The sequence below is a fragment of the Petaurus breviceps genome, unplaced genomic scaffold (assembly GCF_028583685.1).
Source record: "Petaurus breviceps papuanus isolate PSGF00001 unplaced genomic scaffold, PetGlider_PUasm1.0 490, whole genome shotgun sequence".
NCBI lineage: Eukaryota > Metazoa > Chordata > Mammalia > Diprotodontia > Petauridae > Petaurus > Petaurus breviceps.
Window position 1 is genome coordinate 11,156,319 of NW_027186352.1, and position 23,883 is coordinate 11,180,201.

General features: G+C 46.0%; 1 protein-coding gene across 1 annotated transcript in view; it reads right to left on the minus strand.

Moving 5' to 3' along the window:
* ZRANB1 (zinc finger RANBP2-type containing 1) overlaps window positions 1–14,915 on the minus strand; it is an 83,501-nt gene extending 68,586 nt beyond the window's left edge. The window contains exon 1 of the mRNA XM_069101747.1: window positions 14,516–14,915. The gene's annotated coding sequence lies outside the window, so the exon portion shown is untranslated. The remainder of the gene's footprint in view (window positions 1–14,515) is intronic.
* Window positions 14,916–23,883: the final 8,968 nt, after the last annotated feature.

Below are 23,883 nucleotides of genomic sequence, written 5' to 3' on the forward strand. Positions count from 1 at the left end.
GTCGCTGGGTCTCCGTGAAGACGACCCGCCCCGGGCCCCCCCCCCCCCCCCCCCCCGGACCCCCCCCCCCCCCCGCGGCAGCCCCGCCCACCCGGGCCCCCCTCCCCGTCCCACCTCAGATCTCCACGCTCGCCGCCTGCCCCCCCCTCCCCGCCAGCTGCTGCTCTCCTGCTCCCTCACCCCAGCCCCTGCTCCCCTGTGCATTCCTCTCTGGGCCTCCAGCAGCTCCCCCCTTCCCCATCAGGTGTTTCTTCCCACTCCCCCCCTCCTGCTCCCCTGGCCCCTTCTGCCCCCTCCTCTGCTGGATGGGGGAGGGGGGGCGTAAGCCTGGGAGCGTGGAGATCTGAGTTCGAATGTGGACTCAGACCCTCATGGGCTGCGCTACCCCGGCAGGTCAGGTAACCTCTGCCTCCTCCGGAGTGACCTTGGTAAAAAATCACGGAGCACACTGCAGGTGCTGCATAAATGCTGCTGCTTTGCTTCCGCGCACCCGGCGCAGCTCTTGCATGCAGCACCTCGCAGGTTTGCTGTTGTTAGGGTCATCCTGGTTCTCCTGAGACGTGGAGCAGTCGAGACCTGAAACTTGGAGACCCAAAGTGCCGTATCGGGGTGTTTTGTCGACCTCGGAAGTCCTTTGACCCAACCCCGAAGTTGCTTGCAACTTCGAACTCCTTGCAGTTTCAGGTGGAGATTCTGGCGCCCACCAAACCCGGGGAGAGCCTGTGGCTCACGAGCCCGGCGCCGCTCCCCCTCCCCCCCCACCCCAGGACATTTCTTGCTCTATGGATGGACCAGGAAGGAACTCAGAGATCACCCAGTCCCTTAACTCAGGGATGCTCCAAACCCAGCGAAATAGCCCCCGGCTGGCCAGAACCAGAAATACCACTCGCAGAAGCTGCCAGACCTTCAGAACCCCCCAACCCATTTCTGCACAGCTAGAAAGCAAAGGAGAGTCCAGAATGGGCTGAGTCAGGTAAACAGCACTTTGGAGGGGCTGTCTTCAAAAATCCTCAACTCGAAAGAGGAAGGGGAGGGAAACCTCAGGGTCCCAGCAGATCATTCTCTCTCTCCACTAGACAAATGGATATGGAGGAGTGGGAGGAGAAGGCTGGGAATTTCACGATAATCCATAAGATTTCTAGCTGGAAAGCAGCTCAAACCATATGGTTCAACACCAGATATGGCCCTGAGAGGGGAAGAGACTTGTCCAAGGTCACAATGAGGTTCTAATTCAAGTTCTCTCCTCCAAATAACCATGGGTTAGCCAAGCTCTAAGTAAGAGGACGATGGCTCTTTCATGCTATGACATCAAACCTGTGTTTTGGTTGTATCTGTGCAAAACAGCAGAGGGTGTTTGGCCAAATCGTTCGAAGACAATGAAGGCAGAAAAATCTTCCATTAATTGTGGCCATTATTTTGTGAGGAGGTTAAGGGATCATGTCTTAACATATCAGAAAGGGAGATTCTTAGACAAAAAAATGTATCTTATCATCACCAAAAAAAAAAGGTAATCAAGAAAATCTCAATCACAACTGACCTATTAGAGGGAAAGAATGGATGAATGAAAAGGGTTTATTACATCTTTATTCTGAGCTAAGTACCACAGGAGGCTAGGAATAGGAGACAAACCTTTCCCTCAAGGAACTTGCAGCCTAATGGGGGAGAGAACACAGAAGGAAGTTGGCACCTCCTTTTTCACCTTTACAAATTAATTCCAGGGATCTCTACATGTGTGCATTAGGAATCGTTGATGAAGGTATGGAAAGGGGCCAGTCTTCACAGTCACATGATTGATTGAAAGGTAGAGAATGCAGGTTCCCACTATGATTATTGTTTTCTGACTTTCAAAAGGCATGTCATTCAGTAGAGTAAAATGTTGCCTACATTGTATCTCCTCTGCAAACATCAAAGTCATATCAGCTCTGCTGATAAATGGAACAATAAGAGATTTTGTTTTATGGCTCAATTTTATTATGAAATGAGGCAGAAGATAGATGCTCCCCTAAAGTGTTTGATGCTGCAACAGAGGATTTTCAGTGTTGTTACCCTAGATCTTAATGGATAATATCAGAGCTTCTTCAACTTTTTCCACACTCAGCCCCTTCAGCATTTCTTAAGCTGTGGGTCCCGACCTTGATGAAATGACAGTAATTTCAACAAGTCTTGTCTACCTGACCACACCGGGAAATAAGAAAAAGAAAAGCAAGCCAGAGAAGGAAGCCTAGCATCTGTCTATAAGAGCCAAGATAAAGAGTAATATAAAACTAGAGAAAAATTATCAAAAATATATGTCATACAATTAAAACTGACCTATTTAGACAAGAAATAAGAAATAGAAGGAGGAACAGACATTGACAGTAATTAAAACCTTTGCCTTAAAAGTTTAAGCATTGCAAAGCAGTCTCCATAAGTAGGACGTTGAAGGAGCCTAGAGATCACCTCTACCAGCAAAACATTTGAAGTTCTGCCAAGTGAAGAGATATGGCAGCCAAGGACAGTACCAGTTTAAAACACAAGGATGTCTGTCAAATCTTATAGCAAAGGAGCATGGAGGATGTTGAGCAGAATTACCTCACCAAACGTCACTCAAGGAAAGTGGAGTCTCCATCTTGGGACTCAAGCATCACAGCCTTGGCTGTGCTGCCCAAGGGCATGGAGATGGAACTAAAGAAAACAGACTGGAAAAGGAGATAAATGTGAGACCACATGTTTTTAGAGAAGGTCCCAACTAGAGATAATACAGTTTTGTGGGCATTGAACTATCAATCCTCAAAGCATATGAAAGGGAAGAGGATGCCAAAGGCATGGAAAATTTCCCTGAACCTTTTTATTCCCACCCTTCCCCCAAAGAAAGGCAACTGAGAGGATAGCGATAACTGCCCATCCATTTCACTGCCTTCCCATCTACACAAATTTTTGAGAATAATCTACATGAGCACCAAGGACATTCTGGATGGGCAGAGTAGGAAGCACTAGGAAGGCTTTCATAAGTAATACTTCATACAACCTCAACCATACATAACTGCTGAAAATACCAATAACACAAGATCTCACTGTGCTCATTCTTTGTGGATTTTAAAACAGCATTAGATTCCAGAGGAGAAAACACCTTCTTGATGTTTCTCCCCCAACAAGGTGAGTCCTCTGCATAGGTCACAGTCGTATAAGACTCCTTGAAAGTAGATAAGCTCTGCTTATTCACGTCAAGTAAGAAAGAAAGCCAAGAGATATACTCAATGAAGCATCCACTGCCATCCCTGAAGAAGCCCAGTGCAGAGACCAAGAGTGATTCCCAATAAATGGTGGGCTCCTCCAGATGTCCTTATTTCTGAATGATATTATGCTGATTCAACAACCCTGGAACACTGCAAAACCTCCTAAATGAGATCCATAATCATGCAACAGATTTTAGTCTAACTACCCCATTGGAGACACCTAGTGAATGAAGAATGTCTATGATATGTAGTTGGATAAATAAGCCATAAAGTTATCTATCAGTACATTGTTGTTAACGCACTGTAAATGGACAGTGAGCTGGGCTCAGTATTGACTGGGAAGAGGAAGAGAGCCCACTGGGTCTCATTTGGGAAATTATACAGTTCCCTTAATGGCCTCAAACTTCTCCCTGAAAGAATAACCCCATCTTCCCAATATTCCTCTAGTGTTGTTGTATGGCTGGGAATGGTGAAATACTAGAGTTTCCAAAGACCTGGAAATGAGTTCCCCAAAGGGCACCACGAAGGTACATGATGGTGTGAACTGGTGATTTGTTGTTGTTCAGTGGTTTAGTTGGGTTCAACTCTTGATGACCCTGTGGACTATATCACACCAGGCCCTTTGGTCCTCCACTTTCTCCCAAAATCTGCCCAAGCTCTATCCATCTCATCCTCTGCCAGCCCCATTCTCCTTTTGACTTCAATCTTTCCCAACAACTGGGTCTTTTCCAGTGAGTCCTGTCTTCTCATTATGTGATCAAAGTATTTCCACTTCAGTATTTGTCCCTCCAATGAATAGTCAGTTAATTTCTTTTTTTTTTTTTTGCTTTTTGGAGGGCAGTTGGGGTTAAGTGACTTGCCCAAGGTCACATGGCTAGTTTTTGTGTTAAGTGTCTGAGGCCATATCTGAACTCAGGTCCTCCTGACTCCAGGGCTGGTGCTCTATTCACTGCGCCACCTAGCCACCCCCAGTTAATTTCTTTAAGTAGTGATTGATTTGATCTCCTTGCTGCCTAAGGAACTCTGAAAAGTCAACTCCAGCACCCACAATTCAAAAGCATACATTTTGCAGTGCACGGTTACACCGCATTGCAAATAAAAAATTACAAAGGAAAGGTGGTATAAGGGATCAGAGAAATGTATGACTAGTGGGGGGAAAAGATGGGCCAGTCATGAATCAAGAGTAAAAGGGAAGAGATGAACAATCTCCACTGGTATCTATACACTATCAGTATCATCCATGATCTCTGTATGTTGGTGAACAGATTTGGGGCAAATTTATGGAAGAAGAGGGATGAGAGTCATATGATAGCAAGTATGGCGGGTTACGATCAGGAATGCCCACACTGGGAGACCACAAATCCATCCTATATCACTGGATGGACGACTTGTTCATCAAGAAGTTTCATCAATCTGTGGCAGTATCCTGGATAGACACTGTGGATGGTCAGTGAACCGGGCATGAGAATCAAGTAAGGGGAGGATCGCGGGGGACTGGACGCCCTCTGAGATACTATGCCTCTTCTGATGATCCCCAACCTCTTCCTAAAATGAAGGTCTACGTTTTCAACATAAATAGTCTTCCAGTGACAGTGTATGATTATGGATCATGGCATACTCATTCTCTTAACATAAAAGTTGTAGGAGACCCAGAGGTCAAGAAAGAGTCAGATGGTTGGTGTGAGTAGGTGGAAATATTACTGATGATAAGGATTGGCCATGTAGCAAGAGTAAAGGATAGGGAGCGGCTAGTTCCCTTTGAGTAGAGCACCAGCCCTGGAGCCAGGAGAACCTGAGTTCAAATCCGGCCTCAGACACTTAACACAAAAACTGGCCGTGTGACCTTGGGCAAGTCACTTAACCCCAACTGCCCTCCAAAAGCAAAAAAAAAAGAGAGAGTAAAGAGAAAAGACCCAAACAATGGCTCCTCCAATGGTCCCCATAATGTGAAGGGATACAGAAGGCAGCCCAGCTGTATACTGGATAGAAGCATGTCATGGGACACTAAGAGCAAGAGGTGTGCAGACTGTGAGAGGCTGTGGGTGGGTTCTGGCCAAACTGTTAGTAACACTACCCATATGCATGAAATCACAGATCCTTCAAAGTGTCCAAGTGTGGCCACCCAAATGATTACCACTCTTTACACCAAAGCAGTTCCTGTCTATAACTGCATTTTTTTTCCCTCAGAAAGCAGCCCATGAGCAAAATATAGATATTAAAACTGAAGAGCAGATAAGTTTAATAATTTATTCAATGGAATATATCCCAGCTGGGATCTGGACATACCTGGAATGCACTAGTAGAAAGAGACTCAATATCAAATAATTACAAAATAAGAAAAAATTCCTAAAGTCACAAATCCTATTACATTTGCAACTATTTCATTTTTCTTTCCTTCTTTCCTCCCTTCCTTCTTTCCTTCTTTTTTCCTTCCTTTCTTCCTTCTTTCCTTCCTTCCTTCCATCTCTCTCCTTCCTTCCTTCCTTCCTTCCTTCCTTCCTTCCTTCCTTCCTTCCTTCCTTCTTTCCTTTCGGCCTTTCTTCCTTTCCTTTTCACAACAGTGATCAGGAGTTTTTAAATACTTCCACTTCAGTTGAAAAATTTAAGAAAAGACCTGGGCTGGATGTGGGACCTAAGATCTGCCACAAAGTGCCTGAAGGGTCATCATGTGGAAGAGAAATTCCCCTCATTCGGCATGGCCCCAGAGAGCAGAGTGAGGAACACTGGGGACAAGTTGGATGTAAGCGCCTTGCAGAGTGATGCTTTTTCATTTTATCATTTTTATCTATTTTTCATTTTATATTTTTTCATATTTTCAACATATATATTTTTCATTTTATCTCCCCTCAGGGGTAAGAGGCAGCTTGGTGTAGTAGCATTCAGTTGCCCTTGCTGAATTCAGGTCCCTTGGCCCAGATGACTATGTGCTCCGATACTGAAAGAATTGGGAGGTATAACGGCTGAGTTACTGTCAGTGACATTGGAAAGATCATAGAACCCAGGAGAGCTCCCACAAGACTGGAAGAGGAGAAATGCCCTGATTTTCCAAGAGGGCAGAAGACAAAGTCTACGAACTGTAGAGGAGGATCTTGCCTCTGATTCCCAGTGAGATTCTTAGTGGATGGGCTGTTCATCACATCTGCAGATGACACAGAGCTGGGAGGCACGGCGACGTGCATGAATGACAACAGCAGGCTGCAGATAGAGACTGACAGGCTAAACCTAACACAATGAAATTTAACAGGGATAAATGTCAAATCCTGCACATGGGTTAAAAAGATGAACATCATAACTACAAGACGGGAGAAGAATGGATAGACAGCAGCTGTTCTGAGGAAGACCTGGGGCTTTAGTGGACTGTGTGCCCAGGAAGAGTGTGCAATGAAATACAGCAGCCAGAAAGGCCCCCGCGGGTTTGGGTCACAGTCCCTGCAGCACAGGGTGACAGCCCCACTGTCTTTTGCCCTGCTCAAATCCTCTTTGGAGGACTGCATTCGCTTCTACCCACTCCCACTCGAGGAGGACATGGCTAAACTGAGCAGGAGGAGGAAGGGCCTGGAGTCCATGGCATGGGAGGACCGGTTGCTAGAAAAGGGGAGGGTTAACCTGGAGAAAGTAGACTCTGAAGTATTCTTTCAAGAGATATCATGTTCTGTGCAGAAAGGATTTTATTTCTACTTGCCTCTACTAGCACTCCAGAAACAGTGGATAGAAGCTGCAAAGAGGCAAACTTAAGTTTGATGTCAGGAAAATGTTCTTAAGAATGAGTACTTTCCCCAGGTCAGAGGGCTGCCATGAGTGGTTGGCAGCTCCCCCTCCTCTAAGGTGTTCAGGCCAAGGCTGGATGGCCACGTGTTGGTTTCTGTGGCAATGGGAATTCCTTTGGTGCATGGGTAGGCCTAGATGGCCAATGAGAGGTCTTCGAGCAGAGACAGAGCTTTCCCAGGTTAAATGGGCTTCCCTGAGTGGTTGGCAGCTCCGTCTCCTCAGAGGTCTTCAAGTAGAGACCGGATGGTCACTTGTTGATTTATGTTATTTAGAATGGGGATTAATTGGGTGTACAGGTAGGATTAAATGACCAAGGAGGTCTTCAGACAGAGGCTGGATGACATTCATTGGCTTGTGTTCTAGCAGGGATGCCTTTGGTGCATGGGTAGGCCCAGATGGCCAAAGAAGCCCCTTGCCACTCTTCACTTCTGTCTATCTGTGACTGTAGTTGAAAGAAACTTGGCCTAAAGTCAGAAGGAACTGGATTTGAGTCCTGACCTGTTTGACTTAGGACAAGCCAGTTAATTTCTGTGCCGCTCAAGTTAGCTAGATTGCATGACAGTTACAAATCTGCATTAGTAGGCATACTCTGACCAGGAATTCCAAATCAATCACAGGTCCAGGTCAAAAAGCCAATTAAAACCCCCAGGAAATTGCAGGCACTTAATAACTTGTTGAATTTAATCTAAACTACAAAGAGATAAGACAGGGTGGATTTTTTAAAAGTCACTTGTCCATAATGAGAGCCATCTCATAGTTGAAAGGGCCACTTTTAGATGAGGAGGGCTCCTGCTCTCTTCAGACCTTCACGCTTAGATTGAAACACAGACCACTTATGAGGCATTGTAGTAGGGGCTTAAATTCAGCTTGGCCACAAGACCTTGGCCATCCTTTCTGACTCAGAGATTCCATGATGATGCAAAGTTCCTTCCTCTTCAACAAAAGGAGCACATGAATTGTCTACACATCTCACCCTGTGGGTTCAAGGACAGTCACCAAAATCAGAAGTGTCCCTTTCTTTCCTTCTCAGTTTGTTTTAGAGTCTAGAAAGAACAAGCTGAATTTCTACATTTCTCCTTTACTCTGATCAGTTCCTGATCATACTAGAGGTCATTCAGTTCAACTCCCTTCCTTTATGGAAGAGAAAAGACTTTGAGAGACAGATCTAGAGACATAGAGGATCACAGAATTTGAGAGTTAGAAGAGACGTCAAGGGCCTCCTGGTATAAACTAGAGCCAGAAAGATTCCCCACCATGACATGGCCAACAGCCAAACCTGTGTGTTTGGTGGGCTCCCAGACCTCCAAGACAAGCAGCCCAGCAGCTCACCAGAGGGGCCCAAGGCCACATCTGGCTCCTGGGGCTGCCCTGGGGATTAGGCAGGACACAGGCTCCTATGACAGCCCTGCCACCTCTCCCTCACCCAAGGTCATATGGGTACCAAGTAGCAGACCTGGGATTGAAACCCAGGGTCTCTGACTTCAAATCCCTTGCTCTTTCAATGGCCAAATGCTGACTTCCCTTTGCTGTGTCTAGTTTTCACAAATGCCTTGTGGGCTACTTAGAAAACTACACAGGGGAAAAAAAGTATAAAAAGAATCATCATAAATTTGCCCTTCTTAAGATGCAGCTGTGTCTGTGGCAACAGGAGTCTGTGCACCTTATTTTCTGCAAATGTCAAATTTATCAAATGCAAAAGTTAGCCCTTTGGTGTTTTCAAGACGTCGCCAACATGAGCCTCAGGAGGCGACCTTTCTTCTAGACCTCAATAGAATTCTGCCAGCTCACTCATCTTCTTGCAAGTATTTATACTGTTTTAATCAAGACAATGTCATCTGGTCCTCCTCCTTCTGGACACCTGCCCCGGATGCGTCCTGGAAACCTATTTATCTTGGAAAGGTCAAATATTCAGGTTAGGCATCAGACTGAATATAATTGCGCTGACCACCAGATTCCCTCAGCATTACTAAAGAATGCAGTCTCATCTCCATGAGTAGGGAGTTATACTCTTAGCAAGAGGACTCTATAACCAGATCTACAACCAAAAGCTACATTAGCCTAGATTCAATTAGTTATAAAATCCAATCCAGTTTTATTCAGGCCAACAAATATTTGTGAAGCCTTAATGGAAGTTAAGCTCCTTAAGGGCAGGAACCATTTCACATTTTTCTTTGTATCCTTAGTGCCTAGCACCCAGTCAAAAACATAGTAAGCATTTAAGATGTATTTGTTCATTGATAGCCTAATGGCATTGAGGACACCAACACAAATGAAAAAGTCCCTGCCTTCAAAGCCCTCCCATTAAGGAGAATTTTCACATTCACCTCTTAGAGCTGGGAGGGACATGGGAGGTTATCTGGTCAAAGACCTTATTTTACAGATATGGAAACAACTTTTGAGAAGTTGGAAACATCTCATATAATGTCATATAACAATACTGTAAAATTAAAATGTCTTGGGCAAAGTATTTCAAGACTTATAACCCCTCAATAAAGGACACAAGGAAACCCTAGGGATCCTCAGGCCAGGCTTGGGACTGTTGTGGGGGGGGGATAGAGGGGGCCGGGGGAGAGGCCTGGAGGGGGAGGATGTTCTAACCAGCCTGGGAAAGGGAGTTAGAGGCCCGGAGGATGTGGGGGTGGCCAAAAAGAGAAGTGGCCAGGAAAGGCAGACTGTCCACAGAATTCCTTAAGAAGCTGAAATTAGAAATATAGAGCTATGGTTGAGAGGGCAAATATTGTTCTATTGAATGAGAAACAGAAGACAGAAGGGAAAAGGTTCTGAGTCTATGCTCACAGCAGTGGTCATTTTTTTAGGAGGAGGGGGTTAAGCAAGGCAATTGGGATTAAGTGACTTGCCCAAGGTCACACAGCTAGTTAAGTGTCAAGTGTCTGAGGCCAGATCTGAACTCAGGTCCTCCTGACTCCAGGGCCGGTGCTCTGTTCACTGTGCCACCTAGCTGCCTCTGGTCATGTTTTTTTTTATGGTTTTCTCCTTATCCCTAGCTCTTATTGAGTCTTCCCATCCTCTAAGTCCCACCTTGGGCACCATCTCCCCCATAAAACTTTCCTTGAGACCCCTCCCCAACCAGTAATGTCCTTTGTACCTCCCACTTCTCACAGCACCTTGCTTGTACCCTTCCTTCACTTGGACACTTCTTTCCTTCTATTGGACTACATGTTCCTGAAGAGGAAAGTCTTCTTTTCCATCCTTGTATCTCAGAGCCCAGCACAGAGATCTGCACTAACTACAGTAGTAAATGTTTGTTGAACTGAAATGGGGCGTCTCGGTGTCACAGTGAATAGAGCACCAGCCCTGGAGTCAGGAGGACCTGAGTTCAAATCTGGCCTCAGACACTTGACACTTAACTGGCTGTGTGACCTTGGTCAAGTCACTTAGCCCCAATTGCCCTGCCTTCCCCCCTCCAAAAAGCAAAAAAATAAAAATAAAAATGAACTGAATTGAGTGTGGAGAATAATTCACTGAGGAACCAAATGTGCCACTTAGAAAAGGGAAGGAAGAGAAGCAGCATTTTCATATAGCACCTGCTATGTGCTGGCATGGTACTAGTGCTTTACAAATATCTCATTTGATACTCACAATAACCCTTCATGGAGGGGCTGCTGTGAACCCCATCTTAGCGCAGAAGAACCCGAGGGAAACCAAGGTGAAATGACTTGCCCAGGATCAAACAGCTAGGAGGTGTCTGAAGCTAGATCTGAACTCAGTTCTTTGCCCTTCCTAAGACGCACCTGTGTCTATAGCAGCAGGAATCTGTCAGGTTATTTTCTGTAAAATATCAGTTCCATTCAGGGCAAAAGAGTTCCTCCCTTTGGAATTTCAGACATTGCCAGCACTAGCCCTGGGAGGCAGCCTTCTAGACTTCAGTAGAATCCTGGCATCTCACTCATTCTGTTGCAATTATTTATACTGTTTCAAGCAAGACAGGGCCGTCCGGGCCCAGCACTATATCCACTGTGCCACCTAACTGTTGGAAGTTCAGTTTAATAAACTGTAAGAGCCTATGCTCAAGTTCTAGGGTGCTGCTAGTGCCCTACCCATCCCAGGAAGTTACTTTGTATTTGTGTTGTTTTAAAATTAAGGCTTAGCAAACCCAAGAAGGAATGTAGGTGCTTCCTCTCATGCTGTGCAGAACTGTGCTAAAAGCTAGGGCCTGCAGCCGGGCTGATTCTCAATAGAGGGTTGAACCAAGGACCAAGGTTCAGATGTTCCTGGTGTGGGCTGCCTACACGGTTAGGTTTGGTTGCAGGTGCTTTTGGAGTGATAGACTGGATGGAGGAGTGGAGAAGGAAGGACACCCAGAGCTGCAGCAGGATGGTGACTTCTGAACAGCAATGTGGACGAGTCCCCCAACTGGTACAGAGGTCACCCTGGTCTAGAGCAAGAGACAGGAACCAGGCCTAGCCAACCAGTCCAGAATTGTAGCCTGCACTTGGCACAGATGCCGAATTCAAGAATGAGTATAGGACTAGATCTAGTGAAGTTAAAGACATGAAACTCCTAACAGAACAAAGAAGCGCTCTGAGTTAGGAGAGCCCCAACAGAAAATCTCAAAAGAAACTAATTCCACAATGATTATAAGTAGAGCCCCAGATAAAACTTCTTAATAGTAGATGGGGAAAGTGAAGGAAGAGCTAAGGAATGAGATGAGAGCACTGGGAAGTCAAACAGCCTAGACCAGAAGGAAGACAACCTGACCTAAGCACCAAACACCCTGAAGATAGAATGGAATAAAAAGAATGCAAACAGAAATAAAGACTGGGAAGAATGAGGTAGGAAGTGGGAAGGACTTGGACTAAAAAAATAGACGCCATGGCTACTCTCACAAACAATAGACCTAGAAAACAGAATGAGGAAAAACGGTTCAAGAATCCCTGGACTTCTAGAAAACCATAGGAATCCAATCAGTCTGACTGCCATATTTGAAGAAACCCTACAAGAAAATATTCTACAATTATTCAGCCAAAGGGCAAGAGTTCCCCGTCCCACTATCAATTAGATGGAAAACCAAACACTTTCTCCAGTCCTCACAACTCAGTCCCTCCCGAATATTTATGTACAAGAAATAAAGCAATTTCATTTACCTCCATGTTCCAAGACACCAAGAACCTTAATGAGGTAACAGCCCAATGAACTAACAGAAGAAAAGACTAATTCCTAATCCCTAAATGGTTTGCTCAAACCCCACCCCCCTCCCTGCTCATCAGCTACCATACTCTGGTAGGTACCTTTCAAAGGCTTGCAACAGAACTCAATTCTACAATCCTCCATCCTATGCTGTGGAGGTGGAGGTACAAGAAACTGGTAAACTTGCTTTGCCTGGGATATTAGTGTGGGAGTGCCCTGTGGCTAGAATAGCACTCAGATTGAGAATTGAATAATAAGGGAAACTGGGTGCCAGGATATGTGGGGAACTTCACCAGGCCTGAAGGAAAGGGGACTGGCATCCAGCTGTAGCTAGTTCAGGTCCATCAGGTGAGGTAGGAACTGAGGCTGATGAAAAATGAATTCCCAAGCATAGAAAGAGGCTGAGATAACTTTGAGGCCCAGTCCCTAAGGAGAGTCACCAAAAAGAAAGGATTCAGAAAGTGAGTAATACAGGAATATAAGGAAAAAAGATTGAAATTACAAAAGATCTAAGGAAAGCAAAAATTCAGTTAAAGATGTTTAACACAAGTGTACAAGCCAACAGGGAAGACATTAATAACATAATATGGCCTCCAGATCATCTAAATAAAGCCAGACATCTCTGAGTAAATATTGTAAGACAAAGGAAAATTAATACCTGATTAAGGAAAAGACCCTCTTGAATTCCCATGACAGCATGGTACCACAATAGTATGTTCCTGAGTGTTACAAGAAAGCAAACAAAACTTATGACCTGCACGGCAGAAATAATTAAATGGAATAGAAAAACTTGAATCCACAATGGCAAACTTCATAGAACAAACACAAGGGAGACTAATAGATCAGGTATGTAAAAAACAGAAATGAAGGGAAATCTGGGAGAGAAGCAAAAAGCAGTAACATTCAAAGAAAATGTGATCTTCATTCAGGCAAAACAAAATTAGCTGAGACAGAATATAGAGATAACTGATATCTTCCAGAAGAACACATCAAAAAAAACCTGAACACCACTATGTAAGAAATAATAACAAGAAAACTGCCCAGAACTTGTGAACACAGAAAACAGTGGCAATGAAAAGAATCCACAGATTGCCTTCAGGAAAAAAAACTCTAGGTTGCAAACTCAAAGATACATAGAGGTAGAGGGATATGAAATGACTGGGGAAAAATGGAGGCCAGATGGTGATAGGCCATCAATATCAAGCTAAGGAACTTAAGGTTGATCCCAGAGGCAATGGACAAACAATAACGGCTCTTAAGCTGGGGAGTGACACAGTTGGACCCACCCTTTAGGATACTGATTTTGGTGGCTACATGGAAAGTAGTTGAGAGAAAGGATAGACTGGAAGCAGTAAGACCAATCAGGAGGCTGTTCACCTAGGGTGGTGGTGCCCCCAACAGAAGCAGGGATGTTTGGAGGGGCGGCAGCCACCCCAAGAAGCCAAAATACAGGATTGTCCTAACAAGTAAAAGCACACGATCATTCTTAAGTCTAACCTAAACACGTCTCTGTATGCCCCCCACCCCCACCCCAGTCAGTATAATGATGGAGCTAAGAATCTGCCATTTCTCAGTCAGTGTGATCCTACGAGAAATCTCTTGAGGTGTTTTCAATAGGATTCTTATTTGTACGTTAGCTTGAAAACTCAAAATAGAATGAACTAAAGTTCATTTAATAAAATTAAAGTTTGTTAAATAAAATAAAGTGAACTAAAGGGAACCTGCGAAGCACAGGAGTTGAGAGTCCACACCACATACACGGCCGCTCACCCCCTCCCTCCCCAGCATCCCCACTATAATGTAGCTAGAAGCCCCTGGCTTGGGGGTGAGGCCCCTCCCTCCTCCGCAAAGACCTCTGAAGGAAACACTTAATAAAGGCTTGTTGATTGATTATAATTCCATCTATTGGGAAGCTAATCGAGATCTCAAGCCTAAATTTGCCCCCCACCATTCCTTGTTTTCCCCTCCGGGCCCATCAGAACAAAGCTCATCAATCCATCCCTGTTCTACTTGATACCTTGTTTTCCCAACTAGACACCCCCAGCTCCTTCAGCCAACCCTGTTTCTACTTCAGGACTTCAAGGACCTCCACCTTGGGTGCCCTCCTCTGGTCACTCCCCAGCTATCAGTATGTACAGTCCTATGGCGCTGGCATCATGAGGCAGACAGTGATAGAAACCACTGTTTGGTTCCTCAGAAAATGGAAGGGCTTTTATTATCTATACACATTGAAAGACTTACAAGCTTTAGAAAAGGCTCCTAAATTTTTAAATGGGGAGGGAAGCACTGACCAAGGAGATAAGAAACATTTGGACTCAAACAAACAAGTTCACTCTCATGAGGACCTCAGCAAGGCCCAGTTGTCTGATTCTCAGGATTCCTACCTTAATCAGAGGGTCTCGTCCAGATGTGTCCCTCCAAGGACAGAATTTGATGACAGTGGAGACAGAACACCACCGCCAGCCCTAGAACTGAGTTTGTCTTTGAATTAAGCTGTTCCACCTTCGGGCTTTAAACTGCAATAGAAACAGCAATGCTAGTATTTGAGAAATAGGACCACCTAATTCTTCTCAATGGTGTTCAAGAGGACACAACTCCATGTTCCTCATGCTTTCCATATCGGCCATCTGATAATGCTCTCCGCTTAAGCGTATCCCCTCAGCACTGGGATCCCTCCTTCCCTGTCAATTCCAATTATTTGGGGACTCACAGACATTTTCACCAAAGAGTCAGACCAGCCAGTGATGCTGAAAGCAGGAGGCCTTTATTAGGCGTGTTGTAACTCACACAAAGGAAGGCACAAGGCCTAACCTGGGATAGCCAGGGTGGGGGGGAGGGGCAAGCAAGGACCCAGCCACAGAAATCCCTGGAACCTGGAGGAGGGAATGGGTGGGGTCTGAGGTCACAGCAGGAGTCGACAATGGTCCCACCCGTAGTGGCCTTGCACGTGCCTCCCCCAGGTTATACTTAGCTCTCCCTAGTTGATGGGTGGGGCACCTGGACTGTCATCACCACCTCCACACTGGGGCACATTGGGACAACTTGACATAGGTGAGGGCCACACAGATATAGAAAGAGGGCAGGGGTTCTCCCTCGGATGCAGCTGATTGGCTCCCCACCTCTGATGTCACAGGCAGAATGCCACTGGGGATTGGTCAGCAGGGCTGGTAAGATAGGTCAGAGAAGTTTCTAATTCAGAGGTTTCCAGACACTGAAGGGTCCCAAAAAAGTGAGAGGGAGGAGGAGGAAGAGGCCTGTTGAGAGCCGAGGCAGCCTGCTGGCTCCTAGAGAGTTCTTGGATTACTCAGTTCTTGGATTCCCCCCATGCACTACAGTGGACGAGAATGCTGGGATCGCAGTCACATACACATACTAGGTTTCTTTTGCTGGATCTATCCCTGGACAAGTGATTTAACCTCTCTGGGCTCTATGAAGTAAGCAAGTTGAATGACATCGAGTGGAAGGTTCCTTCTAACTCTTAAAAGTCTGACCCCAGGACATATCAATCCTGTAGCATTGTGTATACTGTTGAACAAAAACTAACCCTCAACTAAAACCATTCCTAGGGGCTGACCAGGCTTTAAAAAAAAGCATGCTGTGCATGCCATGTGACATATTCCCATCTAGCCCCGACAACAGAAAGGCGGCAGCATGTCCCAGAAGGTAGAGGTCTGGCCTTGGCTTCAGGAAGATGGGTTCGAATCCTGCTCCTGGTGTCCGCTTAGCTGTGTGACTCTGGGCAGGTCATTTAACCCCTCTGAATCCCAGGCAATTCTCTAAAACTCTAAGTTATACAGATTAGTTACTGCTCTCCATTAGTGGTTGAAGTTCCCACATGGGGAATTCCTTACTCTTTAAGAAATCACAGAACTAGCCCATCCCCAATTCTCATTCAACCCTATGAAGATAAGAAAGATGGGGTAGGTTTTTTTGGTCCCTCAGTGACAGATAAAGAATCAGAAGACCAAAGGCATTATTGATTAAAGCCTGGTGTGGTGCCGTGGAGAGAGACATCACATTTGGCATCACAGCACCTGGGCTGGATCTCCAGCTGTATCAGTGCCGGCCTTGTGGTCTAGAAGTCACCTCATCTGTCTCTGACATGGGGAGGTGCTCTAGAGGACCTGAGGTCCCTTCCATGAATCCATGGCCCTGTGATTCTAGGCATGGGGGCTTTCCACTAAGCTATGGAGCCTACCCAGCGAATAGAAGACACCTCCATTAGGAAGGCCAGCAATCAGAAGCAAAGGGAGATTCCCTGTAGTGATAAAGTTTATTTTCTTTTTAGCACTAACAGCTCAAGAAACATTCCTTGCATGATGAAATCAGCAGAGGAACACAACTTAGCCATTTCAACACACTTTTCTTTCTTTAAACACAAATGGTTTATTGGTGCCTTTTTAAAAAGGTGGTGACAGCAGTGAAGGAAGAAAACGCTTAAGCAAAAAGCACCAGGAAAGGCAACTCCGCCAGACCACAGAGTCCCCTGCCTCTCTGCAGAGGAGCAGGGCACGTTTCATCCTCTGGGACCATCACTGGGGTGTGTCAGTTACTTTGGTGATGTTTTCGGGCATATTTCAATGTGCTTTTCAAATCAATACCATCAGCCTCGCTGGGGAAAAAAGGGAAGCAAGGCAGTGTCCCTGGCAAAGGCTCCTCCACTCTGGCTCCCGGTGCTTCTCACGGCAGCTGCCACCTGGCTCTGTTGTCCTTATTCCACTCTGCCCCCTCCCACAGATCAGGACCCGTCCTCTTTCCCCATCATCCCTCCCTCCGCCAAGGCCTCCACGGGGAGGTGGCCTCTCCAAAGCAGAGACAATGCTGTCTGTCCTTTAGAATCTCTAGCACCTGGTGCATAGTGGGCACTTTATAATGACTTGTTTAATGAAACCCCCAAGCTGAAAGTGTTTTCTCCAGCCTGGATTTTTCATAGCACTTTGCCTGGGCTTCCCCTTGACACTCTTTCTGATTGTATCACAGTCTGTGTGACTGCTTGTCTTCTCTCCCCTGCTAGACTATAAGATGCCCGAAGGCAGGGACTGGGTTATAGTTCATCTTCCTAGTTCCACGAACGCACAAAGATGGAGTCAGTGGTGGCTGGGGGTGGACAACCACCTTGGCCCAACCACAAGGAAAGCCAATGGATGAAGAATGCCCATTGTTCAGTTGGCTGGACAGCACAGAGCGGATAGACAGACAGACAGCTAAGAACAGGAGCTGAATTGGGAGAGGAGTAAGGAGAGGGGGAGGGAAGAAGCCTTGCAGACAGATCATGAGCCCGACCTAGAATTCAGTAGCAGAAGGAGAAGGGGCTGGATCGTCTTCAGAAAACTGCACTGTCCTTTGAATGGCTTCAAGCTGCTCCCAGACACAGACACCCACATCTATATCTTTCCAGCGTTGCCAGTGGCCGTGAGGTCTAAAATCCCCATTTCTGAAGCATTAAGGCTGAGGCTCACCCAGAAGTCCATAAAGAGTCTGCCCAAGGTTGTATGAGCAGGCTGGGGCATGGGGCAAAGGGGGAATGACATGGGAAAAGAACATAAAATATGCCAACAAAGAAAGTCTGCCGTATTGACCAAAGGGATGGACTGGTCAACCACACAGCAAGAGTGAGAAGCACTCAGTGGACGGCCTTAGAGCTCCATTGGTGTTCAGTGTAAAGGGATCTAGGAAACACTCCCAGCATGTTCAGTGGACCTCCCATGGCAAAAGTATTAGAGGAATGCCACAGGCAAGAGTAGCCCAGGGTGGGTGCGAACAATGAGCAGGTCTGGCATGACTAGAGGAAACTCCGAATGGAAGTCCCAGAGTCCTCCCCAATGTCTTCTGAGGCATCAGATGGTGACCCAGGCCAGGACACACTCACCTGCCCCTGGAGCTGCTTGATGCCCATAACAAACACTCAGGAGGCCAGTGAGCCTGGGGGTCCCCCTTCCCATCCTCCACTCCCAGAAGCACCCGAGGGCCGAAGCTGAGCAGCCACACCTGACCTTTTTCATGTTTTCCTGAGTATGCAAACAGCATTCAGAGCTATAGTAAAGAAAGAAGAAGCTCAATTCAGTTCTACAAGCATTTCCCAAGTTAGGCTACGTCAGCGCCAGGCACCGTACCAGGCCCTGGGAATACAAAGACAAATAATAAGTCAATCCCTGTCCTCCAGGAGCTGGGAGAAAAGAGATATGGCCTATAAACAAGGGAGCCAAGGCAAGGTCACTTGGAGAGGGAGAGAGCAGAGAATGAGGGAAGCCTGAGGGAGAAGGTGACCCCGAAGCTGAAACGCTACTCAGAATATTCCTAATAAAGACCAGACTTTCTAAAAAGAAGAGTCATTACCCAAGCATCACTGTTCATTGTCTGCTGTCATCAGAAGACCAACTTTTTTCAAAGGGACAGCAAACTGGGAATAAGTCTGTAATCTATCAACAAGCATTTCCTAAGCCCTTACTGTGTATACTAGGCCCTGAGCTAAGAACTGGGCATGCAAAGAAAAGCCGAAACCTTCTCTGCCCACAAGGAGTGGATGTTCTCATGGGAAACAAGACATCTGCATGTGGGGAGAATGGTCGATGCGTCCAAATGGACGCAAAGGGAATTTGCTCCACTCAGCCCCTTTTGTAATCGGGCCATGAATCTGGGCATCTAGTGAGTGAATTTCAGGGGGGAGGGGCTAGTAATGAGGTTACTCTTTTCTTCCCTTGGTTTTCTAACTTTCAAACGTTTCTAACATCAAATGATGATATGGAATTGATAGTGCTGGTTATTTTACATGTGACAGAATAGGCTTAAAAAAGGGATGATGAGGATCACAGACCTAGAGCTGGCAGGGCCTCAGAGGCCAGAAAGTCAGTCCTCTCATGACACCAATGAGGAAACCGAGGTCCAGGGGCAACGTGACCCACCCAAGGTTACACAAGTGGCAAACAGTGGAGTTAAGATTTGAACCCAGGTCCTGACTCCACATTCAGAACATTTCCCTCATTTCTCCCAGGTTTGTAGACCTTTCTACAGTGTCACAACTTTGGCATTTCTGTCTAAGCACATTGAAAATATCCAGTTCATAGCAGCTAGGTGGCACAGTGAATAGAGCACCAGCCCTGGAGTCAGGAGGACCTGAGTTCAAATCCGGCCTCGGACACTTAACACAAAACTAGCTGTGTGACTTTGGGCAAGTCACTTAACCCCAATTGCCCTGCCTTCCCCCCTCCAAAAAAAAAAACCAACAAAAAAAAGTATCCAATTCATCCAAAAAGCCACTGAAGCCACATCATGAATTTGGTAATAGTTTGAAAGGGATGGAGAGAGTGTCAAGATGGCCTACTCATGCCTCCTGCTTCAAGGGATGTCTAAGAAAACTCCAGTGCCAGCCAGCAAAAGAGACTTGCAAGTGGTAAGGCTGTGTGTCATTGGTGAGCAGCTCAGCCAGCCTGGGACTCTGCAGGGTGGACGTGCTTGAGGACGTGTTTAAGGGCAGAATCCAAGCCAAAGTTCCGATGCCTTTAAAAATGAGATTGACATTTCAGATGCTTTATTCTCTACCTGGAGATTCATCCCAACTCTGCTGTCTCTGTCTCAGCAAACCCAACATGCACCCCACATGTGGCACCTTTCAGACATGAAGGAGCCATATTGGGAAACACATGCATCAGTTAATTCCTCTTCCTCCTTCTTTGCCTTTTCTCACTACTAATCCCAGTTACACACCCTTTATTGGTGTCTGTTATAGGCGATATCCAAACTGTAGCTACAGTTAACATTGGCTGTTTAACCTCAAGATTAGACTAACCCTGAGGCCCAACATCCACAGCAGAAGGAAGAAAGGGTCAACGACACTCTGTGACTTTCTCTTTATCACTCTCTGCTTGATAGTGCCAGTGAAAGGAGGGCCATCGGTTGGAGGAAGGAAACAGGGATGGAAGAACCAGGAACTTAGAAGTGACTTTGTTATCCTACTGGCCTCTGTGAGAGGGGAGCCTGTGCCAGAGATTAGCCAGAGGTCAGAGACAGTTAATGTTTCCTGTGGTCTGTGGACTTGACCACAAGACTTTGTAATCTGGGAGAGGCTCTGATTATGAAAGAGAGTCAGGTCGTTTAGTGAGAAATCCTGTTTCTAAAGTACAGCCTTCTGAAGGAACGAGAGACAGAGGGGTGGATGGGAAATTGTCTGGGAAATCCCTGCTCATAGGCTCCAGACTGAAGAGATAGGCCAGGGCTAAAGTGGTGCTATTAGCATCACCCATCCTCAGCATCATAAAAAGCAAGGTGAAGAGTGAAGACAGCCACCAGGCTTCTGTTTCAGTGAAATGAATGGTCCTATTCCATTCTGTCATCATCCATTAATACTCCTTAGAAAGCACCTATCACATGCACTGGGGAAATGAAGACAAGAATAGAAAAGAGTCCCTGCCTTCCAGAGGCTTATTCTACTGGGAGAGTCTACAATAAATCCATAATATATGAAAAAGGAAAAACACTGATGACTAAGTAGGCCAGAGATTTCCTTCTTTATTTGTTTTTTAAATGTCTTTTTAAAAGTATTTTTCCAACTCCATGTAAAGACTTCATTTTTTACAAGCAGTCATTCCATGTTCCTCACATTGTCCCCTCCCCACCAATAGAACAATAAAAATAAAATAAATTCAAATAAAACCTTGACATGGAATATTCCACGTCCAAATTCCTCCATGGGCCAAGCCTAAAAAGGAATGCTCCATTCTGCACCCCCTCTCTTGCACGTGGTGGCTGATATGCTTCCTCTTCAGGCCTCTACACTCCACATTCCACACACCAGGCATTGCATTGATCAGAGTTCGAAAAGCTGGCAGAGGTGATTTTTCAACATATATCTTGTTCTACTTCTCACCGCTGCAGCATTTCATTGAGATCTTCCCAGTTCCTTCTGAAACTGTCCATTTTGTTGTTTTGTGGCACAATAACATTCATATGCCATAATCTGCTTAACTGTTCCTCAACTAGGTAGGCACATCTTTAGTCTACAAGTTATGGTTATTATGACAAAAACTGCTACAAATATTTTGTGTGCATTTTGACATATTTTTTGCTCTGTCTTTGATGTCTCTGGGGTGGAGGCCTAAACATGGTATGAATAGGTGAGCGGGTATGGCACTTTAGTGATTCTGAGAACATAATGAGGAAGGGTTTTATATACAAGAGGGGAATTCCACAAGGATTCCTATTTGGATTCAAGTGGGCTAACTGTATCGGGAGAGGGGAACCAGCCAGAAGAAATGGGCTGCCTCAAGAAGGTGGTGGACATCCCTTTTGGCAAAGGTCTTCCAGTAGAAGCTGGAGGACTATTTGTCAGGGATGAACCAAAATTAGGACTTTTATTTGTAATCAGATTCCAAAGAGTTCATTCGGACATGACTGGTTATTACACAATCCCATTTCAATGTCTCATTCAGGCATCTTTATGGGAACATATTTGTGTGATGAAATGGGCCTAGTAAAATTGATAGCAAGGGCCTTCGTTTATGGGACTCAAACCCAAACTGGTGTTGTATGCATGGGCAGCCAACAGGGTTTAATGGAAGGCAGTGTGGTCTTAGGGAACAGAGCATGGGCCGTGGAGTCAGAAAGGGCAGAATTTGGATCCAGCCTCAGAGGCTTCCTTCCTGGCTGGGTGAGACTGACCAAATAACTTCCATGTTTCTTGGTCTGTTTCTTCACCTGCAAAATGAGGGTGTCCATGATCTCTGAGGTCCCTTCCAGCTCTAAACCTGGAGCTTTAGGGAGAGAGGATGGGACACCTCTGTCCTGGTCCCAGCTCCAACATGAGCTAGCTGTGAGATGTCACTTTCATCAGCGAGGGAGCAATTGATCAATACGTTTGTGGATACAGAAGGGAAAAGGAACAGGCCCTGTCCTATGGAGCCCACCTTCCCAACATCCCCTCTCCCCCCTGCCAGTACCATCCCTCAGGTGCAGGGCCTCCTCACCTCAGGCCTTCTGGGGATGGGGGTCCCTCCAGTCCATACATGTGACCTTCCCAAAGCACAAGTTCGATCATCAACTCTGGGGTCTCCTGATGATCTCTGCAGCAAACATGAAGCCGTCTGTTTGGCATTCCAAGCCCTTCCCCAACAGGCGCCTTCCTCCCTTGGCATCCAGGGCCTGTGCCTCCTGGCTCCTCCTCCTCAGTGAGACCTTCCACCCTCATCTCGGATTCCTTCTCCCAGAGGCCTTTCACAGTCCTCCCCAGTCTCAGCGCTTTCTGTCTGCTGATCTCTCCAAGTTATCCTGTTTCTAGCTTGCTTGTGCCCAGTTGTCATTAAACTGTGTACCCCTTGAGGGCAGGCACTGTCTTTTTCCTTTCTTTGTGTCTCCAGAGCTAGTAGGGACTGGCACACAGTAGGTGCTAAATACATGTTTCTCAGCCTAACTTGGCTTCAGGGAATACCACAGTTAGATTAATAAATGAAAAGACCAACTGTGCTGCCCCCCAGGGCCCACCTTATGCTTACCCAGCAAATTTTGGACCCTCCCTGCATTGATCAGCATACTGACTCGCAGGATGTGTCCCAGGCAAAGGGCTACGTTTCTCTGAATTCTTGTGACAAAGAAATAGAGAGTAATTTGATGAGCCTTCTACTGTATTCCAGACTGGAGATCAAGGAGTTCATCTGTAACATGAGGACATTGAACCCCAATGATTTCTAATGCACTTTCTGGATTTCAAGTTCAATGGTTCTGTTCTATGGAAATATTTCATGGCAAAACGCAAACTGAGAGCCCCGGTTATGCAAATGCACCCCTCAAGTCCTCTTTCCAAGCCTCCTCTTTACTTTGAAGGTATCAACAGGGCTTCAGAGTAAAGTCTGGATTTTGCCTGTTATTTTAAACACTAGAAGTAAATAAAAGGAGTGTAGACTAGGAAGGTGAAAGGGAAAAATCTAAACCTTTTTCTATTGCTTGTTTAAGAAAACATAAAGTTATAGATCATTGGAAGGGCAATGGAGACTCTTGCTGGCCTAGAGTAGCCTGCAGTTTACTGCCAATGAAGGGCTGCATCAGAGAAGTGACAGACATAGAGATGAGCCAAGGAACATAACAGCCAGAGAAGGAGGGGATATGCCATGGAGAGAGGGGGGATGACCCTTGGGCAACCCACGTGCCTCCCAAGGTCAAGCCTAAAAGGAAGTCCGAGTGTGCTGGGTGGCCCCCCATAGAAGCCTTAGGGGACATCAGCAAGAGTTACCCTGATGAATGGGGGAGCATGGCTGAGTTGGCACCATTGGAGAAAGAGCGTCCACATCAACGATGATGATGATAGAGAACATTTATATAGCACTTTAAGGCTTTCAAAGCCCTTTGCAGAGATCTCACTTGATCCTCACAACAATCCCAGGAGGAAGGTGACATCATCACCGAGGCAGCCAGTGGTCAGGTGACTGGCAGCTCATAAGTGTCTGAAGCTGGATTTGAACTCGGGTCTTCCTGATTCCAGGTACAGGGCTCGATCCATTGTGCACCTAGCCACCTCAGTTTAATGAGGCTACAGATTCACCGAAGCATTGTGCAAGATGCTGGATCAAATCTGCACACATTTTGACTCTTTTGCGTTCAGTTTTCAAGCCTATATTGAAAAAGTGCAAACTGCAGCATCATGCCGGGCACGCACAAGATGGCTGTTGTTTTTCTTCCTGACTTCCTCCACACTCCACAGCTCCTGAAGATGTCAACTGAGCTAGCTTGATACTTTTTCATTATCAGTTGATGAGCTTTTCAGGCA